This window comes from Propithecus coquereli, unplaced genomic scaffold, assembly GCF_000956105.1.
Source record: "Propithecus coquereli isolate 6110/MARCELLA unplaced genomic scaffold, Pcoq_1.0 Scaffold61, whole genome shotgun sequence".
NCBI lineage: Eukaryota > Metazoa > Chordata > Mammalia > Primates > Indriidae > Propithecus > Propithecus coquereli.
The window spans coordinates 3,405,957-3,417,078 of record NW_012152063.1 but is presented as its reverse complement, the minus strand read 5'-3'; the positions used below and the strand labels follow the sequence as shown (position 1 = coordinate 3,417,078).

Genomic DNA, 11,122 nt, shown 5'->3' with positions numbered 1-11,122 from the left:
ATTCATAGGTTGATTCCTTAAAGGTTTTTTCTTTTAATTTGACCATTTTCTGTAAAAATTATTTACCAAAAACAATTATCAAATTATGTGCAAAATATCACACTTTTTATCCTGATGACACTTCTTAGAATGACTTTTGTATTGTGAAGGCCAATTTAGAGAAAACCAAGAGGGGATTTTTTTCAGTATTTATTACAAATCTAACAACTTCCTTATTGAGCCACAATATATCTTTCAGTCACTTTCAAATCTAATTTGTGACATTACCCAGACACCTCAATAATTTTTTTCAATGTTTAAAAAAATTTTTAGCAACATTAATTTACTTGATTACATAGGGTCCATATAACAAAAGGAGAGGGAGATAACTGAGAAGAACAAAGATGGCAAAATTTAGATCATTCAGCTTTAAACTAAAATTACCCAAAATACATATAAGTCTCACTCTCCAACAAATTTTTCTCAAAAATTAGTTTAAGGTATAGTTTCAAAAGGTAAAAGAGTAATATTATAGTCACTACCACTCACTAATCCTTTCTCTTAATGTTCCTCCATTTTTTCTTAATTATATTCCAAGAAACAGGGCTTGACTGAGGATCATATGGAAATGATCTTTCATTATTAAATCCATGTGAATTTCTACTTAATAACCTCAAGAACTCTTTTCTACTCATCATTCTTCTAAAAGTTCATCTTTTTCCCTACTAAATCATTTTATATTGCTGACTTTTATTGTTATAATCTCTAGAATGTAGACTGTTACTCCACATTCTGGCTTTCCTTTCTTTCAAAGAGATTGTCGCTGAATTTCTTATTGACTAGACAGACATTTTTTAAAGCTCAACCTAAGACCCCTTCGCTTTTGAATTAGTTACTATCCTCCATGCTCCTATCTGACCCTTTTCTCTCTGGCTGTACTTCAGGATACTGTTAAGATCTAGTTGAGTTTTTTCTTTTTAAGTTATGTAGGCTATCCTAAGCCATAGATCCTTTGTACTACAAATAGAACTGGTGCAGTTAATTGAAGGCTTCCTGCTGCTGTATATAGTCAGCTACTGAGGTAGTTTGAAATTTCAGTCAGTTCTTATAACATGCAGCCAAAGGCAACTTTAATTTCCTCTGACACCCTTACAAGATTAGCTTTGATAATATGTTTGGTGACACATTGACAAGAATTGGATGTTCCCACCTTTTGCATCTATTGTATTGCAACTACCAGAGTCTGGATCTTCAGATGTAGATACAAAGTAGTAATAAAGAGATAGTGTCAGCTGAAATACCTACAATGAAATTTTCCACTGCTCATAAAATACAGTCCCTTTAATATTTTAGTGCCTTTATATGTTGCGGCCATTAATTTCTAACAGTTACTTTGCAGTGTTCACAACATGTTCCTTTTTGGCGTTGGGAGTAGTTGACAGGGAGGATTTATATTAATATGTCAGTCTAAGAGAAAGATGATTCAGGACACAAGAATTCTCAAACAGTAACAATGTAAAAATACTGCTATACAATTTCAACAAAGTATTATATATCAAAAAGCTCATGTGATAATCCATTTGAGATAACCTTATTAAATTATTTTAAAACTGCTTTGTAAACCTTTCCCATGCAGATTTAAGGCTTCTTGAGGGCAATGATTTTTTTATGTACCTTTCAAATAGTAGCTAAAACAATGAGTTTCATCTGGTACAGGACAACTGTTGAGTGACAGGCAAAGAGACAAAATGAAAAAAACCACAGGACATGTCTTAGGTGATGAGAGAGTATGTGCTACTGCAGAGACAGGACTAGCAGGAAGGACTTACCCAGAAATCACATACAGAAAGTAAATGAGACATGTAGAAAAACCAGGGGTTGTGATTTCTCAAACTGAGACAAACCAAGGCCAAAGGATCCAAGTTCCAGAGACAGACAGCAAGCATCCTACTCTACTCTGCAAGAGCAGATTTACTTTGCAGGAAACAACAGTCCTATACTCAGATAGGTTCTATTTTCATCAACCCATTAATATATTCTATGTTTCAGTAGCATTTTTAATTTTAAATGACACACATTACATTATACATGAAAAACTGGGAGGTAGGAATATGTAAAAACAGTAGCTTATAAAAAGAAAAGAAATTTGGTTTACAAAAATATGAACTGAGCAAAATTGTTTGAATGAACATATTTAATATCCCTATGAATTATTTTACTAAAGTCTGCAGATGAGTTAGAGAAATGTCAAATGGACAGAATTAGTTTATTTTGGGAATATTCAAACTCAATAATTTTAAAGATTTATCTTGTATGATCACCAAAATCATTAAGATATTTCAAGTAGGAAAGGAACCAAAGAAAAAGCCTTTGTTACTTTGAGTCACTTTAAAATATTTAACCCAATGAGATTTTTTTCATCAGTTTTTTTTTTTTAAAGTCCCCAATATTATTTGTTCTACTGTTATATCTGGTCTCTGTCCAAGTCATTACATGTTCTTCAGCTGTCAATACATTTGCTCTGAAATTAAATGTATCAAATAATTAGTAATTTATTTTTCCTGTAAGAGCAACTGAAGAAGCACATTATGGCATGCAAATATATAAGGCTTTACTGATCTGGACCGATTTATTAGGCTTTTTCTAGTTTGTAATGAACGACATACTAAAAAAATTAAATACATGACTATCATTAAATCTTAAAACGTCTCTTAGATTTCTTGGGTAGCATATCAAAATCATTATACTACATTTGGAACAGCAGCTTTGCTTCCAGATATATACATATCTGTATTTCATATATATTTAAATCACCAAGTTTTATTATAATCTCCTTCAACCCAAAATATTTTACACAGATTCTTCATATATTCTTTGATCCAGGTGTTGAGGTGGTAAAAGTCTAGTAAGCAGTGCTATAATTCATATCCATTCATTCTCATTCATTCTCTTAACCTCTCTGTCTCTCTCAATCTGTAGCAGAGAGACAGAGTGAGAGCAAGAAAATGTATATTCTTATCCTCTTCATCTTCTTCCTCCCCTAAACTTGAACTTTATTTTCATTTGTATTAACATTTTTTCAAATGTCATGCTGTTAGCTTTAGATTGAAACATCTTGATGCCACAATACATAATACGTTGCTATCCTGAATCCTGCCTTTGTATATGTGGTGTGCTTGTCCTTACTCAGACAAACTACTAATAACAGCAGAGAGTAAAAGCCGCTCTCGACTACAGCTCTGATGGCAGGCCTCATCACAAAGGAGATGGCCAAAGCAATTTCAGTCCCCTAAATGAGAAAAGGCAATAGGTCACATCTGAAGTTTATAACCGAGTAGTAATTATGAGTCTAACCTCCCTGCAATTTTTGTTTGAGACTTTAGAGTTTTCTTCAAGTATACAAAATCGTTAACCTTCAGTCCTCCAAGAAATACAGAAGCTTAACTATATGAATTACCATTCTCACATTTAGTACACAGGTAAACATATGTATCTATGTAGGTATGTGTGTGTTTGCCAAGGCTCAATCTCTACATACCTTTTATACTTGTGTATCTACCCTGAGAACAGTAAACTCAGCCAGATGCTGAAGGGCTTCTCTCCCCTCTATGTTTTCATTGCTCACAGTTTCTTTACTCTCAGCCACCTTCTAGCCCTCATTTTGTGAAAATCAGTCAATGTTTCCATCAAGCTCTTCACTCACCTCTGCCAGTCCAGGTGGGTAGCAAGAGAAGAAATGGGTAGGAAAAAAAAATTTGTTTCTACATTTGAATTTCAAATGAACTAAGTGAGTAATCTCCCAATCTGTTTCTTCTCCTGTAATTTCTCATCTCAGTAATCCTCCTTCAATCCTTTGCTGAAAATCTTACCTTCACAAAAAATCTCCTCTATTCTATGTAATCATGCAGCTTTCTTCCCCCACTCAAGAACCATTTTTCTCTGCCCTACCTTTTCTTTATTTAATAGAACTTATCATTTCCAACCAACTACATAATGCAGTTATCTACATTTATCATCTGTTGGTCTCCCAATACACACATACACACACCACATGCACACAGAGTAGACTTCAAGTTCTACGAGGGCAAGTGTACAAGGTTGTTTTGAGCCTCATCTATTTAGGCACCTACACAATGTCTGGCACATAAGAAACACTCAAAAAACACTTACTGGATGAATGTATAATGGTATCATATCTACCCAGTCATGAATACTACCAATCTCCAAGTCATTCTGGATTTTTCCCTTTTGCATTAATTTCTGATTTCTCTCTTTCTGGCCCTTTTAAATTCCCTCTTATTAAACTCTTACTATGCCTACCGGACACTTACAGTTAATGATTATGTGATAGTAACATAACCCATTCTAAGGAGTGGTCCATTCTTTACACTGCAGCTAAAGTTACATTTCCAAGCAGTATTTCTGATCATGCCACTCTCCTGCTTAAAATCCTTCAGAGGTTCACAGTTACCAGCCACCAGCTTTGCAAGCAATTAAAGCTCCTTAATCATCTTTCTCCTGCCTGGTTTACAGTTTCATCTCCTGTGACAGTAACATTATAGATCATGTCCTCTACCCACCCTCGAGCACACTGAACTTCCTTTCATTTATCTCCTTTGAAAAGCTTCCCAGGCCTTCTCAATCTTGCATATTCCAGTTTTAGCACCTACTGCATTATGCTTACTTTGCCTTTTCGCTCCACTCTAGACAGTGTGCTCCTAGAATCAAGACACTACATCATTCACTTTGGCTTAAGTACAGTGGACAGCCATAAATGCTTGTTTATTGAAGTTATTCAGCCTCCTTAAGCTCAGTTTCCTCACTTGTTCAATGACATTACCACCAAAAAAGAGGATTCTTGGGAGGAACAAATGAAATACTATACATTGAAAGTTCATAGCTCTGAATAGACGCTCTCACTGAATTCTATTATTCATCTTAAGACATATCCTTGGTCCAATTTTGATCACCTCACCTAGAAGGTCTAAATAAAAATTAGATAGGGCAAGAAATAAGAAAGGTAGGTTTTTTTTGTTGGTTGGTTGGTTGGTTTTTTTGTTTAACCTTCCTGCCTCTCCTTTCAGTATTAGCAAATGAGCTTTATGATGTATCTGAGTAGAAGCTAAGATATTATGCTGTGTCCAGTTGTATGCCCAGGAAGAAATTTGACTAAAATTGATGATAAATCCTCAGGCTCAAGAGAAGATATGAAAATGTGGCCAGATACCTGCTGTCGAGCTTAGTGTATTGTTGGAAGGGTCTCAGCCCTCACAGTGTCTCAGCCTGGAGCTTTATCCCTGGAGCCCACCATATCGCTACCCTTTCTTTGTTAAAACGTCCATCTCCATATCTAAAGATGTATTTACTAATCAAGTACTTTTGATTTAAAGTCTTTCAGAGTGTGTGGCTGTTACTTCTGAATGGCCCTAAGTGTTTTTTTGTACTTGGCAGAGCCAACGTAGCCATTCACAGAGAGGCAATCTCTCTATAAATGAACAGATTTCCACACGTGGGCTGTAATATATGCATAACACATTTCTCGCGGTGTTAATTTTGGTCTAACATCCTCCTGATGGTCTTGATTACCTTGGAGACTTACATCCTGTCTTCTGTATGTATGTAGTTGTTAGTCACTTCTACTAAGTTGTCTCACCACCATTTCTCAAGAATGATAACAGAAGACACAATATTTCAATAACTGATTTTTTCCTTTCAACAAATGTTCATTCAATCTCCTGTTTCAAAGCACTCTGCTAAGGATTAGTCAAATCTAAATCTCATGTAAAATAGAAAAACTCTGTGGAAGTCCAGCAAACTTTATAGTAAAAATAACTGGAACTATTTGAGGGCATTAATTGAAAAGTTTTATTAACTGAATTTTTTTTTTTTTTTTGAGACAGAGTCTCACTTTGTTGCCCAGGCTAGAGTGTCAGCCTAGCTCACAGCAACCTCAAACTCCTGGGCTCAAGCGATCCTACTGCTTCAGCCTCCCAAGTAGCTGGGACTACAGGCATGCGCCACCATGCCCAGCTAATTTTTTCTATATATTTTTAGCTGTCCAATTAATTTCTTTCTATTTTTGGTAGAGACAGGATCTCACTCTTGCTCAGGCTGGTCTCGAACTCCTGAGCTCAAACAATCCGCCAGCCTCCGCCTCCCAGAGTGCTAGGATTACAGGCATAAGCCACCCACCCAGCCTGTTTTTTAAAATTTATAAGTAAAAAGTAAATATCTTAATATAGGCTCCCTTTAATTTGCTTTATTATCCTTTTTCTAAAAATTGGAAATCCTAGACTATTGCTTATGATCGGTCATATTATTGATATGGCTCCAACTCAGGCACAATGTTTATTAAAACTATCTTGAGAAGGCAATAGCATAGGATAAACAGGGTAAAACAGTGTGGTGATAAATGCTATTTCAGAAAGCACATTAACAGTGAAAAGTAACAGACAGTAATAATTTTTTTTTAATTGGGAATATTAAAGGCTTTATCCACTTTGCTTATTTTACTCATGGGGTGCTAATCAAATAGATGAACGAGTGGGCACTAATTCTGTGTAAATGATCTATGTTGTGACAAATCTCAAGGCATCTGGTTAAGTCAGATACCTCCCTTGGGGAATTAACATGAAACAAGAAGTGTTTTTGTTCTTCAAAATCTGTACCCTAGTAGATAGGATCCAACACAGAATTAAACATCTCATCTAACTTTTCCAATGCTATGCTTCCAAAAGGAAATTACATTAAATTCGTCCATTCAAAATGCAAAAAGCAAGACATCCAAGAATGAGGTTTCCAGCAGAATGTAATTTTGAAGACATGATTTTTCTCCATTACTGGAGATATCAAACATTTTAAAAGCCTGTTCTTTCATAATTGGATTCCAGATCATTATTTTTTTGGCCAAAAAGAAAGGTTTTCTGCATTCTTAAAATAATTAGGCAAGATTTCAAATCAAATTATCCAATTTCAAAGTTCTATTTTTCTCTCTAAAATGCCTGTTAGAGAAGGACTGCCGATGACTAAGCTTTGTGTCATTCTCATGGCTTTATTAGGAGAATGTTCTAAGTCCTTCACTTTCTATGTAATCAGAACTATAATTTCTTCAGGTTATTTTAAGACCCAGCTATGGCTAAAGCAGGAAACTCAATTTTATTCTGAGCTCTAGACATGTCGACACAGCAGAGCAGGGCTCCAGCTTTCTGGGCTATCTTCTTTTATAAACCCTCTTGCTTGGTGTCAGACCAAGGCTCTAGGCTAATTGTACTTACTCTCTAGGTATCAGGTAACTCTTTCCAAGATATTGAGGGTAGTAGGACTGTTATTTTGGAAAATATGTGTTGACATATTATTATTCTACAAATGAAGAGATTACTTGTCCAGAGAGTACCATTCTTCTTAACATTAATTTGAAAACCCTATTCAACAGAAGGGTAGTTGAGAAAACCCAGGTGCCAGAAACATTTGATAAAAAAGCAGAACAGAAAGCTCTAACTACATATGTCTACTTAGTTCATCACATTCCCTTAGAATTTTATAACTTAATTAACCAACTCTATTTAAGCAGGATGGTTGCCTCTAATTATGCTGAAAAATTTTCTGTGTTGCAAAGTGATATTAATAGTGAGTGACAGTTCTTTAAGTAATAGGTAACTTGCTTCTTCTATACTTGTGAGCTATAACTAAAGTACAGAAAGGAGAATAAGATAGTGTAATAAAATGTAAAAAGTTATCTGCAAGGGGTGGTCTTCAGAATGAAGACAAAAATATTATTTTGATCTATATCAAAAAGGCTCTCATAGATATGTAAATTTATCTTACTACTGAAGTAAATTTGTTAATACTTTTATGTTAACATACTGTTACAAAAACGCTTGTAGCTTTGACTCAGGTGGTACAAAGGCAATTTATGTAACCAAAGCATTTGTACCCCTGTAATATTCTGAAATAAGAAAAAAATTAAAATTAAAATGTATCCAAAAAAAGATACTTTCTTACTTTAAATTTGTGTATTATGGCTTTAATAAATTTCTCTATTTCTCATTGTAACATTTTTTTCTTTGGATTAAAATATTCTTGCTACTTTTCTACTGCTACTAAAACAATAAATTGATAACAACATCATTATGGATCTATTAGTTGATCTCACCATGCTGTATATACTACATATAGTTCTACATTTTTTTCACTCAATAATATATTGAGCTTGTCCTTCTATGATAATACAAACATTACTTATTAATTTTAATGACTATATAGCATTTCAGAGTATACAGATTATGGTCATATATTTCTGTATTGACTGACACTTAAATTGCCTTCAATTTTTCATTATTATAAATAATACTGCAAATAAATATCCTAGTATACAAGTTCTTGTGCCTTTTTATAAGTATTTCTGTACAGCAATTAAGTAGAATTACTGGATTGTGGGGTATATAGATTTTAATTTTGATAATACTGTCAATTTATGCTCCTCCAAAATTTAAACAGTGTGCTCTTCTGCTAATATATAAGAGCACTCCTTTCCTCCAAGCCCTAACCAACACTGAGTATGATTAGTCATTTTATGTTTGCTAGTATAGTGGAGACAAAAATGGCACCTCATCGATATTTTAATCATGATAAAGATTTACCATCTATTCAGACATTTATTGGCCATTTTTAGTTCTTCCTCTGTGATTGTTTTTCACAGCCTTTGACCATTTTTCCATTGAGTTATTGCTATTTCTTACTGATTTATAGTTTATATTTTTGCCTTACAGATATTAATCTTTCTGGTATTTAATACATGGCAAATTTTTTATTGGTCTGTCATACAGTGAAAAATAGTGTCATAATTTGTCATTTAATTTGACTGTGACTTAGAATGCCAAGTTGATCATCACTCTTTTTTAACTTTCTCTAGATAGAATTACATTGACCTAGATCTTTCCTGGAATGAGTTGTGATGACCTCAGTCATAAGAAAAACAGAAATATTTTTTCCAAAGCAAATATCTAAATGATATTTTCTGCTAGCATCTTTTTCATATTGATCTATGAAGCAGGGTCTTGAAACCAAACTTGAGGTTCATTATACATGGAGTGTCTATCAATCACTGAGAGCCTGCAGATGTTTGGAAAACTAGTAACACAGGCACCAGGCTTCCTGACACAAAGATTTACTTTCTATCATAGTGTAGCTTTAAGGGGCAGGTGACACATCCCACAGACTCATACTGATTTGATTTCATATGGAAATAAGAGGCTCTACAAAATGAACATTTCAGATATCTGAAGCTTTGCTATTTAAATATCAAAACAATTCCAGTTTAATGTTTTAAGGGACTCTTTCCAAAATGGCTTAGATACATCTCTGCTTTTAAAGATGCCCACAACATGGAGGACCCAGGGCCATCACTGGACCTGTTGGTGGTTCCTTCAGAGCCAGATATGCACAACAGTTGGCCCCTGTTGGATTAGGTAGCGATTTTTTAGTTATATCTCTACTTTTTCAATATTTTAGGGGGAGTGGTTTTTTCCTTACTTGCTATTTGCACACTGGCTGGGGGAAACCTAACCTTAGGATCCTCCACTGCCTGTAATCTGTGGCTTCTAATCTTGGATTCGAAAACACAAATAGTCAAATTTGTTATCACTCTTTCTAAAATTGATCACTTACATTTACTGGGAACACAAATTTCTTTGAGAATTACATACAGAATTCACAGTCTCCCAAGAAAAATGCACATGTACACAAATATATTTATGCGCAGACAATTTCATAAGATTCAGGGACTGCCTAAGGCCCATTTATGGATCCCTTGGGTTCTCCAAGTCCCTTTCTGGTTTACTTGAAACTCTTAATTTTGGTTCATATAGAAGAGGTTTCCAAATAATCAAGTCGTTAGTAGAAATCAGCCCAGTTGGAGAAGACAGATCCCAATGAAATCAACCACTGCGGGAGACAGTAAATCAATAAATGTTAGATAGTGTGATAGTAAATAATGCCCTTTTTAATGCTCAATTAAAACACACAAAATATGTGATTATTTGCTTACAGTTAAAATTTCTCACCAGATTTTATTTCAAATGGGAAAACAATGAAAAATGTATATGTGAACACTGTATAACGCTATAAGTATGAGCGTGTGAGTGCGAGCACTGGAAAAAGAAAATGAAACGGACCATTTGTATTTTTAAAACACAAAATTGTACTTCAGCCAGAAAAGCTGTCATTCCAATTACTACTTCAGAAATATAGTCAGGAGTTCCTTAGCATGTGAAAGAAGATTCTTGTCTTCACTACCCTGCATCTTGTCAACTCCGTATTAAAAGCCCACTTTCTACCCTGCTGTCGCAATGCTGGCAAAAATAGAGGGTGAGAATGCAAGAAAAGGGGAGTAAAGTCCTTTGTTTTCATTAAGGTACCCTGGCTTAACTTGTATTCTTCCACCTGCAAGGTTCTGTCCTGAAAGATTGAGGGACGGACAAATGATCAAATCAGGGTAGAGAAAAGAAGCCTGGTTGAAAACAAGAGAACAACAAGGGTGGTGTACAACATGTGATAGATTACAGCTAATTCTTTAGAACGAATGTATAAAGGAATTAGGATAGCAGCTGTGCTAGACTCTTGGAGTCTAAGAGAGGAAGAATGGAGGGGAGAAAGTAACACAAGTAGCCCCTGCACCTCACAAGCTCACCCTTTAGTTTATCCATTCCCAGTCAACACACTGGGTTCTTTTACCATGGGCAAGGGGCCATGCTTTATGTGAAACTACAAGTGGAGAGTAGCAAGTAAAGAAAACATCCTGAGAGCTCATTTTCATCATGTATACTTAGAACTTTTATCATTTGTAGAAACAGAGTCAGGTGGCAGGCAGTGAAATCGGGCAGTCATGAGGATGGAACCTATTAAAATATATCAGTGCCTATGAGTGTTTGGTGCCCTTCATATCATAACCTTTCCAAATGTTTTTGTCTTTAAACACTAAAAAGTAAATTTGTATCTGTGTGAAGTCATCAGTCTTGAGCCAAGAAATTATTCTTGGACTAAATATTCATATTTATTTAAACAGAAATCAGAAATACAGAGAATACTGGCTGAATTGGGTTTTTTGTTGCTGTTGTTTCCAGAAAAAGAAGCCAAAATCAGATGT

General features: G+C 34.8%; 1 protein-coding gene across 7 annotated transcripts in view; it reads right to left on the bottom strand.

Moving 5' to 3' along the window:
* Positions 1 to 11,122, bottom strand: part of HDAC9 (histone deacetylase 9) — an 805,060-nt gene that overhangs the window by 329,738 nt on the left and 464,200 nt on the right. The gene's annotated exons all lie outside the window — the stretch shown is intronic.